The 22,459-nt window shown below is 31.0% G+C and overlaps 1 long non-coding RNA gene across 2 annotated transcripts in view; it reads right to left on the bottom strand.

Annotated features, from left to right (window-relative positions):
* The window catches only part of LOC142319292 (uncharacterized), a 29,206-nt gene that overhangs the window by 6,402 nt on the left and 345 nt on the right, over nucleotides 1-22,459 (bottom strand). For both annotated transcript variants that reach the window (XR_012755165.1, XR_012755164.1), the window contains exon 2: nucleotides 18,258-18,506. This is a non-coding gene — a long non-coding RNA (uncharacterized LOC142319292). The remainder of the gene's footprint in view (nucleotides 1-18,257; nucleotides 18,507-22,459) is intronic.

Here is a 22,459-nt window from a genome sequence, read left to right as displayed (position 1 = left end):
GTTTCGTTTTAGTAGCTCATGGGCTAGTGCTACTGAGGTGTACCAGTTATCAGTGCAGAGCGTACGACCCTTATCCAGTAGATTGGTCATGAGGGGCATTGTTACTTTTGTAGCAACAGTTGACCTTTGTCATCTCCGCAGTAAACCCTAAAATCATAGCTATACCCACCCTGTACACAACCCTTGAATAATTTGATACAAAACTTTTGTTTTTTGTTAGGGATATACTGTTTAAATTTCAAACGGCCATGAAATGGTACTAGGGTTTCATCAATACACACAGTTTTGCAAGGCACAATTGGAGTTTTATAAGCCTCTTTCAACAGGTTTAATAGTGGTGTTATTTTTCGAAGCCGATCAGTGTTGTCCACTTCTTCATTGTCACTAAAATGTAAATGTTTCAATATTAACTGGAATGTATTCCGTGACATTACTGTAAATCTTCTTGGAAGACCAATAAGAGTGTATGTGTAGGTAACGGTATAACCCCATCCACAGCAATAATTCAAAGAATTTTTTTATTTCTTCAACATCTGTATTTTTCCAATTTTGAAAGCGAGCGCCTGGTGATATACCCTTGCTAATTTCCTGTGCAGCATATTTGTTGGTTTCATCAACAATCAGCTGCAATACAGCATCGTTCAAGAAAAATATATACGCTGCATATGGGGATTTTCCTGAAAGATTGTCAATTGTATATTTAGTAAGCCCTGGAATTTTTTTCAGTAAAAGGAAAAGTTTTCAAATTATCCCCTGTAACAACACCCCAAAATTATTTAAAAATCATCATCGACTGACTGGATTGAAACAGTACTTATGTTTTCAAGTTCTGGAGTAGAAGTAATAATCCCTGTATCAGAGCTGATATTTTCAGCTGAAGAGCTTGATATATTCTGCTGATTGCTTGCAAATGATGTACTTGGAATCGGCGAAAGAGGACGATTATTAATATCTATGTTGTCAGTAATACCAGGATTAGGCCTACCTGTTTTTCGATTGAACATTCTCTTTTTAGATGGTGGTTCATCTTCCTCTTCTTCAGACTCAGAAGTTGAAGACTGATATTCGTCCGATAGGCAAACGTTGCCGAAAGTTTCATCATCTTTTCTTCATCAGACAACAAATCCTGCCACAGTTTTTGTATTTCTTTTTCCATTGATTCATAACTTATGTTCATTTTTCAATAAATAAAACACGTAAATCAAAATACAGAATAATAAAGATTAAATACAGAACCGAATGTAATATAAAAATTGTAAATGCAGAATAACATAGACTTGAACACAGAACACCACACAAAAAAACAATTGCTAAAAACATATATTTTACTCAAATGAGTGACAGTTATTACTAATTCATTTTTTTGTGATACTAAATGAAATTATATGAGAAAAAAACATTGGCCATTAATGTCAGTAGCCATCCCCCAGTTTAGGAAAAAGATACAAAAATCTTTGTATGGAAATGTGCGTTTCACAGTTCCAACAGCATGGTGTTGGGCTGTTGTGTGCATTCTCATGTAGGAAGCAGGATGCGAAGTTGTGTGAGAGAGAGAGAGAGAGAGAGAGAGAGAGAGAGAGAGAGAGAGAGAGAGAGAGAGAGAGAGAGAGAGAGAGAGAGAGAGATAGAGCACTGTTGCTCCGCAGTGCCAACCCTGGCATGCTGGCAGAAGGTAGTTTTTTTTTTACTTTGTGTGTATTGCGCTTATAAACCGTGTACCATATTCTTGAATGTGATAAAGTGTAGAATTAGATTATTATCCTGTTTCCAGCTGTTCTAGTTCATTCATTTTTTATTAAATAAAAGAACCAAAAATTTTAATTAAATAAATAAATAATTAAATTTCAATTAAATAAAATAATATAGTTAAACAATTAATTATTAAAGAATTATAAAACAACCATAATTGTTAACAATTATACAATTGTGTATTATTAAACAATTAATTATTTTATTAAAGTAAGTAAAAAATGTTTGATTTTGTTCTTTTAGGTTTTTATCAAGTTTCTGAATAAATTTTCTTTTTATACATATTTGTTTCCTTTTACACAATTTTAAAACAAAAGGTAAAAATTTTCTGGAGCAGCACCCCACTAATTTTAGCTATAAGCTGCCACTGGTTAGACCCAAATAATGATATTTTTTAAAATTATTAAGAATGAACTGCAGCATTTGTCTGCTAACATTAATTAATATTTAAAATAAGATGACAATTATCTCTCTTTGTTGTTTTACAATATCTTACTCATTTTTATCCACTTTTAAACTACGAGCTTACATCAAGTTGCAGATACTTATTCTTTCTTTTTTTTGACAAAAGATGAACTTGTATGAGCATGTATAAAATTTTAACCTGACTGGACTTTATACTCAAAATCTTTAGATGAAAGGTAGAGACATTAATTACTTTCTCACAAAATTAAAAAAGCTAACAATAGAGGGTTAATTATCTCTAGTGTTATTTTATTAGTATTGGTAAAAAGAAAACATTTTCATAACATTAAAAATAAATAAAATTTTTAAAAAATATACATTTTATTTTGACTTAATTTCTAAACATTTGAAAGATAAGTTCCTCAAAGATCTTTATATTTTTAATATGGTGCAGTTCTTACCTATGTTTTGCATAAATCTACAAAACATATCTGCAGTAGCTTTTGGAAAACCAATAAATTGGTATAAAAAACCCTGTTCTTTATGTTTGATATACAATAACTTTTTTTAAACGGGTAATAAACACAAAACTTTAAAAATAAGACTTTAAGAGAATTTAATTTTAAACAAAATTATGTAAGATAAAGCAAAGAAAGGTTAGAAAAAATTTATTTACAAACAATATACTAAACCAAAGTGCATTATATGTTCCATAAATGCTCAAAAATGAACCTGTCATTTTCAACACATTTCTTGGCACGCTTTTTTTGCTCTTTTTAGTTCTTCAGAGCTCTGCCGCATCCATAATGTGGAGAATCAATTCCTCAGAACAATGTATTTTTGTTTTGTATACAATATTTTTCATGTATCCCCAGACGCAAAAATCTAAAGTTGATAGATAAGGCGATCTTGATGGCCAGAAATGCGGACCTCTATTACCGATCCATTTCTCAGGAAATGATGATTTAAGTGAGTGGAAACTGCACAAGAGGAGTGGGGAGGCGCGCCATAGTGCTGGAAGTAAACTTTGCGTCTCAGCCCTAGAAGAACATCTTCACGCAGCTGTGGTAATTCTTCTCGAAGAAAGTGCAAGTAGACCTCAGAATTTAAGCAGCCAGGTAATATTAATAGTCCAAACAGCTGATTGTGAAGAAGGTCAAACTATACATTGACACTTAATTACTGTAGAATATTGCCTTCCACCGTTTCATGAGGATTTACTTCTGCTGTCTGTATACTCTGCGTAATTTAATGGCAAACCGAACAGGCTCAAATATTTACAGATAACCTTTGCTAACGACAGAACATGTTCACGATACCCGATAAACTTATACCTTAAGGATGATTTAGACACTAATGCAGTACTGCGCATTGTTGATGTTGTTCAGCTGTTATTTTGCTGCCAACTTTGAAATAATAATTTGTTGTGTTTCTGTCATAAATAAGAAAAAATTATCTAAGTAATTTTTATTTTACAATTGTTTAATTTCCAGTTTTTTTCTTTTTTTAACGGCAAATTTTGTTTTTACAGATTTTTTACATCACCAAAAAATAATTTGGTTTTTGTTTACATTAAATAAATACTTTTCTGACAAACTTAGTAATATACTGTTTCTAAATTAAATTCAATTTTTTGTAACTTTTCTTTGTTTTATTCAACTCATCTTATATCATTTTGTTCAGAATTAAATTCTCTCTTAGGGTTGTTTAAAATTTTTGTTTAATACGCATTTAACAAAATTATTGTACGTCAAGATAAAAAATCAAGGTTTTTTACTTCAATTTATTGGATTGGAAATCCAGATTTCTCAAAAACTACTGGCATCTATTTTATTCGATTTTTCATGTCAAAAACCATACGAAATTACTAATTCTATCCCTGAATTAAATTCGTAAAATTTCAGTATGATCTTATTTTACCAGGGTAGCTGAAATCTGAGTGAAATCCTTCATTAGCCGTAACTCGCAAACGAAGGAATTTAGGTTGTATGTTTATCTGAAATTTTTCCGTTATTTTCCGAAGTAGAATGGTTATGAAAGTCCCAGGAACACTTTGTAGATTGCTGGCAAGGCATAGTCAACATCAGATCCACAACTGTTACAGGGATCAGGTATGTGTATATGTGTATGAATGAGTAATTTAGAGGTTAGCCTACAGCTGTTAAAAAAAAAAAATAATAAATAGATAGTTCTAAAAAATCTTTTGGAATCTTTTTTTTTAAATGATGTATGTAGAAAATGAGTAGATTAATTTTATTAAAGTTAGAACTAAACTTGTGATGCAGATATACAAGAAAATTGATGATCCAAAGCTCTAACAGTTTTTGGTAGTTTGCAAAGAAATAACTTTTATGTATATAAAGTAAAATAACAAAGAGTATTTTGTTTTACCCAAAGTATAAATGAAATCTTGGTGTTAAAACTGTCACTAAAAATTGTGTAAGTTTAAAGCATATATTTGAACAATCTATTATGTGTTTCAATATTGATAATTCTTCGTCGGGTTTCACAGACACCTACATCTACATCTGGTAAGAACAGGTTTCCCTCGTTCTTACCAGCAGAATCCATTGATCATTGTATGGTCATACAATTTTATTCTTCTTCCTTCAGTATCCTCTGCTTTAATATGTTTCACTCATCCTTCAGATAATATTATTGTTCATTACTGATGTTATTTGGACAGGTGAAAGCTTTCATCTGTTTGAATAGCTAAGATCCTCATTTTATTTCTTTTCTCTACATATATGTGTCAGAACCAATGTTGTTTTCACTGAACCTGAATGTTTACAATAATTGAGTTCACTAAATCCAGAGTTAACTTTATATTCTTAAACCATGACAACAGGTAATACACCTATAATCCACACCATTGATAGTAATAATGTGAATGGAAGAGAATAATTACCTTTTAAAAAATGTCCTCCTCAACAATTTTTGGGTGTATTTATGTAAGCTAACAGAAGATCTTTTAATAGCGATGATATCAACCCCTTCTTGGTTATGTGTGATATCAAATTAGTACATTTTTAATAATAAATATGATCATGTTGTGTTTACAATTTAATATATTAATTTTTTTTAAAAATAATGTGTTTCTACAATTCATTAATTGTTTGAATTTGTTCAATCCATTATTTTTATTTACATTGTGTATAGTTTATTTGTTGTAGTAAGCATTCTTGAATAAGTATCTTGTTTCTAAGAGGTATTTGCAGAAGATTGATTCTTTTATCTGAGACTTCTATGTAACTATGATCAGTCAGTACAATTCTGTTACTGATTTTTAACTTCATATATTCTAACAATAAAAACAATACATGTTCTCGTTAGCCAGCAATAACTGAAATATAATATTTGTCAAATTGTGCAGTTAAATTAATAAATGGACATCAATATTCTAAATGAAATTGTCAATTTACATTTGCAATTGTAACTAATTATGTTAGATTGGTATATTTTACAAGAATTTAAAAGAAAAATATTGTAATTCCATAATTCTTACCAAATCTTTCAAGAACAAACAGTGGCGGCTCGTGTATAGGCAATGTGGAACTGCAGCATTTTTCTGTTTCCACTTGATATTATCAATAACATTTAATATAATGAGTCTTTTTTTCTTTATACTTGTATAATATATAATCAATCCTTAAGCTTAATGTCAATAGTCCATCCCCCAGTTTATGAAAAAGATACAAAAATCTTTGTATAGAACTGTGCGCTTCACAGTCCCCTGTGGAATGGTGTTTGGCTGTTGTGCGCATGAACACATAGGAACCTGCACTCAAGGCTGCGAGGGAGAGAGAACACAATTGCTCTTGCAGTGCCAACCCTGGCACGCTGGTGGAAAGTAGTTTTTTTTTTACTCCGCGTAAATGTGGAACATTCCTTGTTCATTCCCTTTTCCAGTTTAGTCAGTGGAAGGAATATGAAAGTGGTTTAGTTGTTTTTTTCAGTACAGATCAGAAGATGGTGGAAAGCAAGGGCTCTTTAATTGGCAAATCTGTCCAAAAACACATTGGAAGGGCAAAAGAGAAGGTAATACTTAGTTTTACATACATACTTAGTTTTTACTTAGTAAAAACTAAGTATGTATTTGTTTGTGTGCACATAGAAATTTAAATTAAGCACCATTGGACTATAGTGTTTTTAGGCGGACATTTTATTAAGTTATTATCTAATAATACTAAAAAATTCTAAATTGACATTTTATTATTTATTCAGTTAAACCGAATAGCACAATGTGCTTAAAACCCAAGTACCATATTCTTGAATATGATTAATTGTAGAATTAGATTATTATTATGCTTCCAGTCTATTTGATTCACTTTTTTCGGTTCTTATATTATTTTACAGAAAAATTTAACCATGGTCTTGAATAGGTCCAGAAAAAAAAATTTCTGGAACAGACCTCTAATAAGTTCAGCTATGAGCCGCCACTGAGAACAAAGAAAATAGTTTTTTCAGATTCTTTCTACACTGATAGAGTCATTGTTCAAGAACTTCAAAACTTAGTGAACTTTTTTTCTTTTGTTTGTTTTAAAAATGAGATTTTCTTCTAATGAAAAGAAAGAAACTTTTACTTGAAATAAAGTCATTGAAAAAATAAGAGTAATAAGATTCTTTCTTTAAATGAATACAGTCTATCATCATTTAATACTGAATTGCTATTTTATTATTCAGCAGATAATTAAAATTCTGTTCTTGAATAAGATAAATGACACTATTTATCTCATTTTATGAATTTTATTCTAACTTAAAAAATTGGTTTATTATCCTTCTATTAAAATAATCATGTAATAGAATTTACAGATTTAATTTAGAAATTTTATATTATTTTTTAATTAATGTTATGTAGATCAATATCAAATTTTGTAATCCTTTTTTGTTCATTATGAAAGAAAATACTCTATAAATACAACTTTTTTCTCATTGGTTTACCAATTACAAAGTACGGCAAAAAGACATTCTATTATTCAATTTATTTGATTTCAATGCTTCGTAAGATATTACAAAAGTAAAATTATCTGTAAAGAAGAAAAAATTCCTGTCACATTGCCCAGAATTGTTTAGTTACTGTGTATTTAACTATAAAAGAAAACACAGTTAACAATGAAGTTTAAAAGGATTTAATCTTTTGTAAAAAATACATGCCTTAACCCTGAATTATATTTTCATTAAATATGGTTTTGTCTGACCTTTTTAATTGTAAAGTTATTTATTATGAATATTTCAGTATATTCTTTAGACTGTCCTGACTTTCAAGAAAAGGCACAAAAAGTATTTGTGACTTTGTGTTTGTTAATCAATAGTTTTAAATAGATATAATGAACTGGCCATGATGTAGCAACATTGGTGTTAGGGGAGGATCATTAATAAAAATGTATGTTTTATTTTTTCGTATTTTATATTAATTCTTATTTCAAACAAACATTAATCATATGAGCATCTCTATAATTTACTATTGAAGTTACAAAAACCACATGTACAACACGGTGCAGTTATAAACCAATTATTTGTTTAAATTAAATGTATCATCACACTCTCATTATCATCTAATAATGACAATAATCATAGACTACTAGCTCTATAAAAAAAAAAATGAATGAAACCAATAGAAAAATTCCAAATTAGCTTAGTAATTCTGATAATTTTATAAAATTTCAAGAGGTGCACTTTTGCAAGACATAGTATCTACGTAGTTCTGGAAAACATCTAAGTGATCTGCAAAAATGCCTTTCAGATAATATGCAGTTATTATACATGTTTCTGATTAAAATCTAATAATGGTCATTTATTAGTATAAGCCACATATAAGGTAAAGATAAACTGATATAGGGAAATAGCATCTTCAGCACTCATAATGATATGTTATTCATGAGAATAATTATATTATTAAATGCCCAATGCATATTGGTAAATTTATTGATATTTTGAGTTTTATGAAAGTAATTCAAATAATATGTCTGGACTTAACAATAATTATTCATAGCCCAAAAAAATCATACAGTTTTTAAGAATATTATTAACCACAACAGATATAATGGATTTCCTCTCTTTGTTTTTACAATTTAGTTAACCATTGTAGCCTAAATCAACCTGTCTTTAGCTCTCAATCAGCTTAAATAGCAAAAACTTTTATCTAAAGTGATTATTCACTTCATAATATATGTTTCTTGAAGTTTTTTCTGTTAGTGGTAAATAATATCTTTAGTTTTTTGAATATGGCACCGTTTGGTATGATAACTATTATAATTTTAAAACAGCTTACCAAATTCCAATTTGATTTCCTTGCGAGTTTTTGGCTATTCTGTCATCTTCAAGAGGATAATTATGAGTAATATATATAAAACTATAATTTACATAATTAAATTTTATATATATATATATATATATATATATATATATATAACCCAACCAAACTGGCTTATACAGAGTGATTCAAAGAAACGGTAAATTTAAAAAATTAAATAACGTTAATGAAAAATTTTTTTTAGAAAATGAATTTTATTTCATGTAATTGTACAAATGTTGCCATTTTAGGATACATACATTTTAGTTTATTTTTTAAAGATGACATCTTCCAGGTTATTTCCTCTTCTACGTAAACACTCACGAAGTCTCTTCGTTAAATTGTTCATGGTTTGACGTAACATCTCAACTGGAATTTCCACAATTGCTTCTCAGATCTTTGCCTTCAGTTCTTCCGTTGTAGCAGGTCTACGGTGGAACACTTTACTTTTAAGGTGACCCCACAAAAAGTAATCGCAAGCTGAGAAATCAGGCTATCTGGGAGGGCATCTAATGTCACCATTTCGTGAAATGACACGTTGTCCAAACAATCGGCGTACAGCTACCATCGATATTCGTGCAGTATGTGACGTTGCTCCGTCTTGTTGAAACCAGGCTGTGTTAAGAATTGGTGGAAATCTCTTTTGTTGTTCCACAACAAAAGTTTCAAGCACGGCTACGTAACGAGCCGATGTCACTGTAATCGCAAGACCGTTGTCATCCTCAAAAAAATAAGGGCCTATAACACTGTAAGATGACATAGCACACCACACGGTCACTTTATGGCTGTGCAACGGACGCTGGTGTAGCTGCGTAGGATTTTCTTGTGCCCAGTATCTGTAATTTTGCTTGTTAACAAATCCACTGATGTGGAAATGCGCTTCGTCTGACATCCACAGTTCGTGAACAAACTCTTCGTTATCATTTATCTTCTGAAGCATTACATTACAGAATTGTGCTCGCACAACTGCATCGTTCGGTTTCAGTTCCTGGACGATCTGCAACTTGTATGGATGGAATTGCAAGTCCTTCACTAACATTCTTCAAACACTTGAACTATGAGATTGTAAAGATGCTGAGAGACGACGGATGGATCTATGTGGACTTCGTGTGACAGCATCTTGTAAAGCTTGAACATTCTGTGGTGTACGGACGGTTCGCTCACGGCCTGGAGGTTTCTTTTTCATTGCCGAACCAGTTTCCTCAAAATTAGATATCCATGTTTTAATTGCATGTGCTGATGGAATACGGTCCATCAGCACCGTGTGCTGATGACCGTCCCAGATTAAAATGACGGCGAAATTCTCTACGCGCTCCCTCCACACTGTCATTGTTTTTGTAAAACGCTTTGATAGCAAATGCACGTTGCGCATCACTCCAAGGATCCATGACAACTAAATGGCAGGTTAGGTTAGAGAGGCTGGCGCCACTTATCAAGTGGTACCAATCGCCCACGGCTACCAACATAGCTTTCAAAATTTCCCGTTTCTTTGAATCACCCGTTATAACAATTAATAATAAAATAACTATTAATTTGTATAATAACAATTATTAATTAATAATATAACAAATAATAAGAATTTCAGTAATAATAAATTGGACATAAACATGTATAGGAAGCCAACCCAACACGATACAATAATACACTAATTCTTTTCATCCATGAAACCAAAAAATAGCCACTTTCAATTCATTAATTTACCGAGCAATTAAATATCTCAGACATAATACAATAAAATTTAATGATATTAAATGCATTGCCACATCGATTGGATATAATAATAATTTAATAGATAAATTGTACTTCAAATTAAAAAATAAATTATATATTTAAAAAAAATAATAAAACTAAAACATAAAAACTCAGGAAACGATTATGTAAAAATGGAATATAATTTAAATTATAGAAACTAATAAAATATCTAAATCATTTAATTTAAAAACAGCTTACACGACTAATAATAAAATCATAAATTATATTAATAATAGAGATCCAACTAAAACTCAGATAAATTGTAATAAATATAATTTGAACGGACAGGGAGTATTCAGCATGAAATGTGAAGATTAAGAATTACGATATACTGGTGTCACCAATCGATCATTTTTAATTAGAACTAAGAACACATAAACTGTGTAACAAAGAAATATAGAGACCGATCAAATTTCGCTAAACATGTATTGGAAAATAATCATAATTGTGATACAAATAAATTTATGGAAGTATTGGATTACTGTAATAATTATTACATAACACTATTAATTTCGAAAAATTCCATATACACAATAATAATAACAAATTAATTGTATAAGCAGATAATAAACAATAATAACTAAGTTGGCTAAACTGATTCAACAATTTGCAGAGCTCATAACAACTCTCTCTCTTTTCCTGTTTAGCCTCCGGTCTACCGTTTAGATAATACTTCAGAGGATGAATGAGGATGATATGTATGAGTGTAAATGAAGTGTAGTCTTGTACATTCTCAGTTCGACTATTCCTGAGATGTGTGGTTAAAAACCCAACCACCAAAGAACACCGGTATCCATGATCTAGTATTCAAATCCGTGTAAAAAAATAACTGGCTTTACTAGGACTTAAACGCTGGAATTCTCAGCTTCCACATCAGCTGATTTGGGAAGACGCGTTCACCATTAGACCAACCCGGTGGGTTAGAGCTCATAACAACTGAGAATCTATTACAATACGGACTTAGTCGCTTAGACTTAAAACTTTAACTTTTGACGAATTTTAACAAAATGACGATCTATTGTTATATATATAATTTAATTATGGAAGATTATAGTTTTATATATGTAAGTCATAATTATCCTTTTAATATGGCAGAATAGCCGAAAGCGGTCGTGGAAGTCAAATTGGAATTTGATAAGTTGTTTTAAAATTGTATATAATAACATCTTTATGTCAAATAATGCTTCTCAGCTGATTTTATCTACTGTTTTCAAGTTCAGCACAAAATATTTACTCCAATGGTAGAACATAATTATTAAAAATAAAATTAAAATCAAAGATTGATATAAATTTCAACAATAACATGCAATTAACAATTTTACAAATTGTCGTTTTATATGATATAAAATATTTGCTGTTCATCATCTTTAATGCTCTGTTCTGTTTTAACTTTTAATATATCAACCTTTTCCAGCTATGATTGCTTAAATTACTTACCAGAATTTACAATTAAATTGTTTTATGAACTACCATATTGCATTTTATAGCTGATCTTTATAAATTCTTTTTCTCTAATCGTTTATTGTAAGGGGATTATTGTCTCCTTTGGTGTTCTTTATCCTTGTTTTCTTACCTTGCTAAGTATCTAGTACATTTTCACTTTATTTATATACATAATGTTTATCTACATTTGATGTTTGGTTTGCTATCTAATTTACACTCTGTCACCAAAGGGTGGAAACCTTTTGAAAAAAAAAAACGTGCAACTTAGTATTGGATGCCTTGAAGAGGTCCATTTAAGAAGCCATTTGTCAGTATAATCAGCAGTGAAGAGATTGAACGGACGGAAACTCATTACAAGAATACGTAAGGAATTCTGCGCTGGAGTGAAAACATCCAAACTTGAGGCTTGGAAGAGATTGGTGCTTGAGCTAAATCACGACCTGTGGGGGAGGGCATACCGGATCTTAATGAAGAGATTTGGTGCCCCTCTCCCTCTGCTTTCAATAGGACAAGTTAAGAGATGAACCTCTTTATAATGGAAGAAGCAAATCGGGTGGTTGCACTGTGCTTCGAGATAAGACGTTTATCCATGGATGAGCTTCATTAGGCGGCCCCTCTCAGATCACCCAGGCATCCCAGGAATACTGCTTAAGGAGTTAACAAGAGTGCATCTGTGGAGCGTACTAGAGGTCTTAAATGAGGCGTTGACGATGGGCAGTTTTCCTTTGGCATGGAAATTGGCCAGATTACTACTTGTCCCTAAACCGAAGACGAATGATCCGATTCCGGCCTATCGACCGATATGTCTTCTGCCCATTGTGGGGTAACTTTACGAAGACTCTTTGCGGACAGAATTTGAAGCGAAGTTAACGCTGCGGGCGGACTGTCGCCGGTCCAATACAGTTTCATAAAGAGAAGTAGACGGTTAACCCTTTGAGAAGATTGTTGACATGTGCGAACACATGCAGGCGGGCACCTGGAGGAAAGATTCCCATGATAGTCCTTCTGGATGTCCGCAATACTATTAATAGTCTACCGTGAGCGGTTGTGGCTAATGAGTTGGCGGAAAGAAAGATTAGATATTATTTGAGAGCAGTGATATGTAACTTCCTACATGCACATACTCACCACAACAGAGGACGGCGAAATTAGATTCCGGATACAAGGCGGGGTGTCTCAAGGGTTCGTTACTGAGCCCCCTCCTTTGGAATTCTACATTTGATTGAATTTTGAAGCTGGTGTTCCCGAGGGGTCTCATTGATTGCCCTTCGGGAAGCTGTTGTTGTTCTGTTGGTTATTTACAGCATTTTTCTCTTTAATGTACAATGTTTGGCCCTGGTCTTTGTTTTCTAGGTAGGTGGTGATATCAGCATTTTTCAGTATTTCTCTCCATTTGCTGTGGTTGGAACGAGGGTGGTAGTTAGGAGTGGTCACTATTTAATATAATACCATTAAAATACATTCTTCTTCTTTATTTCTATCACAGGTCATTTTGACCCCTAGGGGAAGACACCCACCATCATGCCAACTCCTCCATACGTAGCCCTTAGGGGCATTACTGGAGGTCATCTTCATGGCCTCAAGACATATATAATCTGGCCGCTGTCAAGATGTCACTGATGCGCATGCCACAAGCGACATTCACATCGGTGTACTGCGCCTAGCTCGGAACCCACAATCATAAATAATTTTATCAGGTCCCACAACAGGACTACCCGAGTGAGCTGATGCAACCACTATCCTACCCGGTGTTAGGGAGGAGTTCAATACACACACAACCCAAGCATCCAACTCACCCACAAAATACAAGCAACAAACTACATAAACTGAACTTATAAATAAAAACTAAACTATCCATAATACAAAACACTAACTGAAAAAACAACAATAAATACCAAACAAAAAAATACCTCAAGAACACAAAACTCTAAACACAAAATATAACAACTAATAATAAAACTACACTGGAAAAACAAACCTATTAACCCTAATAAAGAAAGCCTAAACTTAAAACCTAATAAATCACAAACAAGAAGTGTGGACAGTCATAAACATAAACTAAACAAATCATATAAAAACTTGCAAAATACCTTCAGATAACTAAAAACTTACAATAAAACTGCAATAAACTTATAAAAAAACACTAAACACAAAATTAACCTAACCAAAACAAGAGTAAACAATACAACAAAACCTAAACATAAAACCTAATAGATCACAAATAAGAAGTGTGGATGGTCATAAACAAAAACATGAGAATTGTCAAGATGAATTGCCAAAAGGAATCCAGCTATACTTCCTGCAAAAACACTGGCCACCACTTTGGGGGGCCGAGGTTCCAGAAATGTACACCGGAAGTGAGGTTGCTCACTGTGGGGTGTAGAATTACGGTGACTCCGACACAGGATAGCCTCATCCAGGAGTGGTGGGATGCTCCACCATCTCATCACCGATGAGTGGACGGGGACTCCTGGTAGGGTAAATCAGTCTGTAGTCCCGGTGGGGGATTCCCCATTAGAAGCAAGGCGTGTTGAATGTAAGACCGTAACCCCAGTGGGGGATCTCTCTGGGGGGTTCCTCACTAGAGGCAAGGTGTAAAGACCGGAATCCTGGTGGAGAGATCCATTTAGAGTCCCCTCATTTCAGGCATGACGAATAATCAAAATACAGGGTCCCGGCTGCCTGGGTGGGACCTTGGGTTCTGCCGAGGTAGTTTAATGCAATGACACCCCCCCGGAGCTATAATTATGCTTAATTGCGGGTCTGGCTCTAGGTAGCAAAATAAACAAAAAAAAAATTTTTTTTAAAACCGCTAATAAACACATACAAAATAAATTTTATAAAGCTAACAAAAACCTACAATTAATTAAAACTTACAATAAACGCAAAATTAAACTAACTAAAACAAGAATAAATGACATAATCGAAATCCACATTACTCTTATCATTAAAATCAGCTAATCATAACCATAAAACCTAAGCGAAAGAAAATAAAAATAACATATATTGCTGAATTATCACACCTATCAAAACATCAAAAATAACATAATTCATAAAACTCAAAAGTGGAAACTTATGAAACAAATCACAGAGGATAAATCAACAAAATGAAACAAATACCCGGAAATATTTAACCCTGCTACTACTAACCGCCTACATATCTATTCTGTCACTCAAAAGTTCTTCTGCACGTTTGTACGTGGGACATTCCTCGGAACGACAATCGTGATTCTCTGGCTCTAGAGAAGTTTATGCAGGTAGAGAACCACTGTCCTTTCTTACCTCACAATCCTTTGCCAGATGCCCGTCCTAACCACAGAAGGAACAAAGTTCCTTCTACTTGCAAACCTTGACTACGTGGCCAAGGCCCTGACATCGACTGACATTTAAATAAATTTTAATTTTACATTACTGATAGTCTACAAACAATTTACCGGTTTCTAGGAATTTTGTTCCCCGTTGCTTCTCGCATTCAACTACATAACGCACTACATTCCTGTCAATATGACCTCTGGGTATAATCAGCTTGTAAAAATCTCATCTTCCAAGAGCAATGAGTGTTAATGTATCAGCTTAAGGAGTTGCCTTCACTTTGATCCTGTGTGATACTGCATCACTGATTATGAAGCATTGACCTACTTCCATTGTTAACTAGGGATCCCATAAGCGAATTTGGCTAATCATCTTGAATTGATGTACAACCACTTTTAAAATTAGCAGCCCAATTTTAGCATGAAGAACAATGGGGAAAATCCTTTAAAGGGTAATCTGACTCTTTTTGTACATCTGTTGGGATTAGACATTTTAAAACAAAATATTTTATAGCATCTTGAACTTCAATTTGATCCATTTTTCAGACAGTATGAAACTTGTTTGATTTACTCAATCACTACAACTAACTTAATGCACGTGTGTGAAACTTGACAGCATGCTCTACCTTAAGGATTATACTTGACCAGTATCTTAGTGTCTTGACCAGTATCTTAGTGATTTGATAATACTTACACCATATCTGTATCAGGAACTTTTCAAATAATCCTAGTACAGAAAAGAATAATTACAAGAAACATAAATGTAGCATAGAGAAATTTAAGAGAATATTTTGGGTGGAAATTTAACCAAAATGAAATTTGTTGTCAAAATATTTTTCAGAGATGTAGGTAAAAGAAATACACATTAAGAAAATGTATTTATGGGAATTGAAATGATGTATCTAATGAAATGCTAGAAGACAAAAAGAAACTGAAGATTATTTAAGAGAACATTCTCTAGAATGATCTGAATTTGACAGAGTTCTGAAAAATATTAACCAGAGTAAAGCAATAGGAACTGACTTACCATCTGAATTATTCTGCTGACTATGAGAAGTAGGGCTATTTTTTACTACTTTGTGTAACAAATTGATAAGATTTTTACATTCATGAAATCTACCACAGTATAAGTCTAAAATCTCGTGCTTCCAAATTAATAACTAAAATAATCTACTGAATAATGGAACAAGAGGCAGAAAAAACATATTTTTGATATTGCCATTTCAAGTTTTCTGAACAAGTATAGACTAATTTGGTTTCAGGAAAAACAGGAAAAAAGAGAAGCAGTTTTTACCTATCAAAAAGACTGGTTGGTGAAAAGTAAAGTTGAATGTGATCATGCCCATGTACTTGGAGGAAATATATTAGCGTAGTTGTGAGATCTGCAGTCCAATGCCAACATGACAGTTGGTCATGAAAATGAATTTGACAATTTAGAATATGATAAAAAGTTTTAAAATTTCAAAACAGTAGGTTTGAAATGCAAAAAAGAAATATATAAAAGTAAGTATATGCTATTTTATTGTAGGTAAGAGTGAGATAAGGTTGTATAGGCTGTCCCTGATGTTTTAAATTTGTACACAGAAAGAACAATAAAATTAACTGCCTTGGAGTAAGAGTCCAATGACAAAGTTATGGAAATACTAATATTTGTTGATGATAATGATACTTTAGCTCAAAATAGCAACTAATGAATGATATTGATTTATTGCTGGGGAGATAATCATTTTCAAAGTAGAAACAAGAGTAAAATAGTCATTAAATAGACAAAAAAAAAAAGGGGGAATGAAGAACAAAAAATAATGAATAAATAAAGTAAATGAAGAACACGATATACTGATGTAGAATTTTGTTATGTAGTTGCTAAAATTACAAAATATAATAATAATTATAATTAAAACATGCACTTGAGTTTGAGTTTTATTCAGGCACACAGTGTCAAAATAGATCTTCAGTATATTACCATGAGTATAATACCTTGTTTGAGAGGTACAACTTGTAAACTTTTAAATTATTTTGTTAATACTTTTCAATGTTACATCAAGTACAATAGTTAAAATAATATTAATATTGATTTCTAAATCACACAGTTAAGTTACTAATACACATTATTATTTAATCTTAAATTGTCTTATCACCTCTTTAATGGTTCTATAATTTGAAGAGTTTATTTGTTTTATATTGGCTTAATCTTAAAATAATATAATTTTATTTCATTATTGACAGTGAGTTAAATGATTCAACTTGAAGTATCATCCTGAGTATCTATTATAATAAAAAGAAACTATTATATAAAAAGAAAGAGGGTTTTTGTTTGTTAGGGATAAACAAAAAACTACTGAATCAGTGGCATCTAAATTTTACTCATGTTTCTTGGCATAATTGAGAAGAAATATTTCATCTTGAAAAATCTCAAAAAAAATTATGTTTACAGTAGTAGAAATTCACCGATTGAAGCAAAAACTTTAATGAAATGTGAACTGTGAGCTGGGTTTGAACTGAATGATTTGAAACAATCAAATGAATAATATTACAAAAATTATAGAATTAAATCTATGTTAAATAAAATAATATTAAATAGATAAAAAAATTTCTGTTTAACAATAATGGGCTTCCCATGGGGTCTGTGTGTGAGGCTAGGGTGGTGAGGTATGCGAGCACCTCGTGGGAGGCTAGATAAATCATCACCATCAACTGGTAACAAATGAGGTGCTCCTTGGGCACTGTTTTGGGTGGTGTAAACAATTGTCCGATTTTCAAATGGGGTATTTGTTACTAGGTTGAAGGCTAACTTTTGCATGCATCAGATTCATATTCAATCTAACAGATCACAGTTATTCGGAAATGTATATATATATATATAAAGTTAGTTAGTTTGTTTGTTTGTTATCACATCATGTGAGAACTAACTGACCCATTACTTTCAGATTTGCAGAATATATTCTTGTTATCCCAGGTAAGGTTTAAGCCATCAACCCAAGCCCTAGCTCCTGTGAAGGTTAAAATATTAAAAATATTCATTATTTCTTCACCCCAAGAAAGGTGAAGTTGTGAATTAAAAATATTCATTAAGGCAAAAAAAAAAAATAGATTAATCCATTATTATGTCATTATTATATTTTTGTCACCATGGCAAAGCAATAAATTATGAATTTTTCATCACATAAGGTGTGTTGTACTTTAGTTACCATGGTTACTATTATTCTATCTTTTGTAATTTAGTTTCTTTTTCAGGTTTCTATAAAGCCTGAATACTAAAGTTATTATTTATCAGTATTATTCTCACAATCATGAGCATAACTTACAGTGTGGGGGTCCAAGAGATGGAGGCCTCTGGGTAGATGTGAATGGTGACTGAAGCAAGCTCTGTGAGTGTCAGGGTGCTGGTTCCCCTGGAAAATTGAGAATAGTGAGCTTTAAGTGAGCTCTGAGGTAAATCCGTTGGCCCTGAGGAGCCCCTGAGTTGGCTCCAGGATTCGCCTGGGCTGACCTGAGCCCCAAGGATCCAGGTTCTGGCTAGATGGGCTGGCTAGTTTATTCATATAGAAATCTGTCTACAGAAAATACAATTACAAAAAATAAAAATATTCATAAATCAGTATGACAAAAATAATGAAATTTTTATTTCATAACTTCGCATCGACCAAATTTAGGATGTATATATAACATATGTACTACCCTCACTTCCTTTCATACAATCACTTGACATATTAAAATAAATATTTAGTTTCTTTTTTCTTTTTTTATTCATGACACTCAGAAGTAATAATAATTTGAAAATATAAAATTTTATCAAACAAATCACACCAAGTTTTATAATAAAGTGGATTTAATAAGTTCAAAAAGTTTTCAGTCGCTTTTGTAAGCAACTACAGTGACTTCAGTAAGACTTACTAAATCAACTGAAAATTTGTTAAAAATGAGTTAAAAGTTTTTTTAAACATTTATAATTTTAAAAAAGTTAGTTGTAGTGGAGTGAATTATTAATTGGTAATATTGTTTCAAGTATATTATATTAGTTGATTTTCATCAGTATTTAATTTAATTTTACATTAATATTCCAAGGTATCAGTAAGTGCACTGATGCACTTACAAATACTTCACTTACTGATTAATTGAATAAAATATTGAGTGGATTTGATAATGTTGAATTGTTTCAAAAAGTAACTGTTATAAAAACTTATAGAATGAGATCTGATGGTGGGATGCAATAAAAAAATTCCATAACATATTTTCCCTTGTTTCATTTGTGTGATTTTAATTTTTGTAATTTTGGTTGCTGGTTTAATAAAAAAAATCCCTATCAACATGCCATAAGGCAGAGGTAGATTTCACCAGTGCTAAGTATGGGATAAATATAATTTTCACCTTAAAGTTAAAAAAAAATTCAAATTTACTCAATATGACAATGGTTGCATATGAAAAAAGTTTCACATGTTTAGCATACGACAAGTCCCACCTTCTTAAAATTCCAGCAACATTTTGGTCATCCCTTGCTGTAAGGGTTGGTCATATCAAAAATTGTTTCAGACAAAAGTTTTAGGTAATGTTTAGAAGACTAACGACCACTTAAAACTGATTCAATAATGCGTCTATTAAGGGAGGTATGATTTTTTTGTCTTCAAACCCCCTTTTTTCCACCCCCTGAGTCAATGGTTGGTGATATCAAAAATCTTTACTTATATTCGTTTTAGGCCCTTATCCAAAGAATGGTTGGAACTTTAAACGAATTTGATATTTTACTTAATAAGAAAGTTATAGCGATATTTTGTTTTTTCAAAAAAGCCCCCCATTTCAATCCCCATGGTTCGATTTTGATATTAACGAACTCGACCGAGCTTTTGGAATGAGTTTTTTTAAGGAACAACTTGAAAGTGATTGGCAGAATATTACAGCAGTTATCATGTCCACAAAAAAGTTTATATAAACTTTTGAGCTGATGGTGGTTTTGGGGTCTGGGGGATGTGAAACGCAAGATATGTAGAAATTTTCTGGATGTTGAATCGTGGTATCCATTAAAATAGGTAGTTTTTTCTGAAATCTACCTAAAAAAAGACTATTATAAAAAAATAGGTTTGTTCATTATTCTTTCCGTTAAATTTTTCAGGAAAATTATGTATTTAATGTCCATCTTAGTATGTAGCAACATAAAATTGGATTATAGATGGTAATTTTTTTTTTTTTTAAATACTTGTTCAAAATTACTTTATATAACAATTGTAGAAACATTTTACTTGACTGCATGCTGTTGTAATAAAGGGGCTAACATCTACAGAAGTCAATATCATTGATAAATAGAAAAAAAATTACTTTTGTCTATCACTAAAGCTTTTTATTAAAATATAATGTTTATTCTATTTCTATTAATTACATTTACCAAATGATATTCATTACATGGTTCAAATATCTCAACATATGACATGATTTTACAAACATAACATTTGATTTTATTTTGCAAAACAATTTGTGTGTATAAAATTGTTCTATTTTTTTAATACAGCACAATCAGAGAGAATAATGAAATCTTCTCATTAAAGAAATAGCTTGAAATATCATCATTATCATCACTTGTTAAGTTAAATTTTTGATTTGTAACATTCATTAAAAATTTTATTGAATGGCTTAGAACCCAAGTGTTGCGTGTACTTAATAAAATAGAAACAGACATTGACTTTTTATGAACCAAAATATTTAAATATGGAAATACAATATAAAATAACAAATTATTAATTTTTAATAAATTTATTTATATATTAGTTTTATAAAAAACATATTCTCCGTGAGATATTATCAAAACATTGCTTGGGATGCAACATAAAGCCGCATTACAGTTATGCCACTCAGACGTCAGAAATGAGTAAAAATGTTCTATAGGCTTATATTCTACAACGAAAGACTATTTTATATGTATCGTATTTTATGTTAAATTTAAAAATTCAGACAGATTCAGTTCAGTGTTTAACTAAATAAAGTAAATAATTTGAAAATTTTATATGATCTCTTCAAGAATATTATCATGTACATGGCAAGATAAAAGTAATGATTACCGGTTTAATAGTATATTTGTTCTTTGAGAATAGTAATTCCTTCTTAACTCATACTCATGACCTCAATCATTTACATGCTTACAAAAACAGAATATTAGGAATTTAGATTAGATTTATTTTATTATTTTTGTGTGGATCATGACATCATTAAATATTAATAACCCTTTTTTTATTTATTTACCATAATGGTTTTTTGTACTGAGATATAAAATCATTTGGTATTGTACAATTAGTTGAATGAAAGTGAAGGGTGACAGAAAAATATGAGTAATTCAAAATTTCAGTATAAATGATAAAAATTACAAATGTGATGATAAATATAAAAATAATTTTATTATGAATTCATCAAATGAAGTTTAAGGTTTTGTGAAGTATTATATGATGAAGTTTTTGGGTTAAACACAAAAACCCTGGGTTGAAAATGGAATAAAAAAAATAAAATCTGGAATGAAGATTAAAATTTAGAAGAGAGCTTTACGTAATATTAGTAGAAATTAAAAAAATGGAAAATTCAAAGTAACAAGTTAACATTTTTTCCTTTTTTATTTATGGATTGTAGATAAAATGGATTATCACAATTTTCTATAGGATTTTTCAATTTACAATAGGCTTAATTTTTTTTTATGTGGTGATTAATAATGGTAAATCATATAAATTTAATAATTAAACATTAATATAAAGCCTTGCAACATAAAAAATATTTGTAGTTTATTTTTAGTTAGATAATTTAAAAAAATCATTCATAGATATTAAAAATATTTTGGACATGTTCAAGGATTACTAAAAGAATCATGTGCTTATAGAAATATTTAGAAACAGTTATTAATTTTAAAAAAAACTCATTTAATACAAATAATGTAAAATTATTTTGTAACTGGATTATTTGAGTTTTGTTTTTTCCTTCTCATTGAAGTTTTGTTATTTATGGTAAATTGCTAAATCTCCTGGGAATACTGAGAAATCAATATTCCAGTAAAAATATGTGTGTAGAATATTTTCATTGTTCTCATGCATGATACACATTTTTATTTATTTTTTCTTCTTTGTTTATTCATACAATTTGTGAAAGTCTATGCGATACAAAATTGGTAGGGTTAAATAATATTGATTTTGATAAAAATTTAATCAGTGGCTAGTTAATGAAAATGCATCCTGTTCAACATCATCAGTCTAATTTTTTGTGGAAGTTGATGACAATTTATAAACCTTCTTGTTTAAGAATTAATAGAAATAGTAAGAATAAATAAAAAAATAACAATATTTAATGTAGAAAATGAGTTAAATATTATAACAGGTAATCTAATACAATGATAGTGAAGATTTAGTAAGGATTAAATAACAATTTTGAGATGAAAACATTATCATGCTATACAAATTAATAAAGAATTGCTTTAAATAGTTTTGATTGAGAACAAATTTTTAAAAAAAGTCCTACCTATTTATACTAATATTATGTTTGC

Source organism: Lycorma delicatula, chromosome 2 (genome assembly GCF_047948215.1).
Source record: "Lycorma delicatula isolate Av1 chromosome 2, ASM4794821v1, whole genome shotgun sequence".
Classification (NCBI taxonomy): Eukaryota; Metazoa; Arthropoda; class Insecta; order Hemiptera; family Fulgoridae; genus Lycorma; species Lycorma delicatula.
Note: the sequence above shows the minus strand (reverse complement) of the source record. Positions and strands in the feature narration are given on the sequence as shown.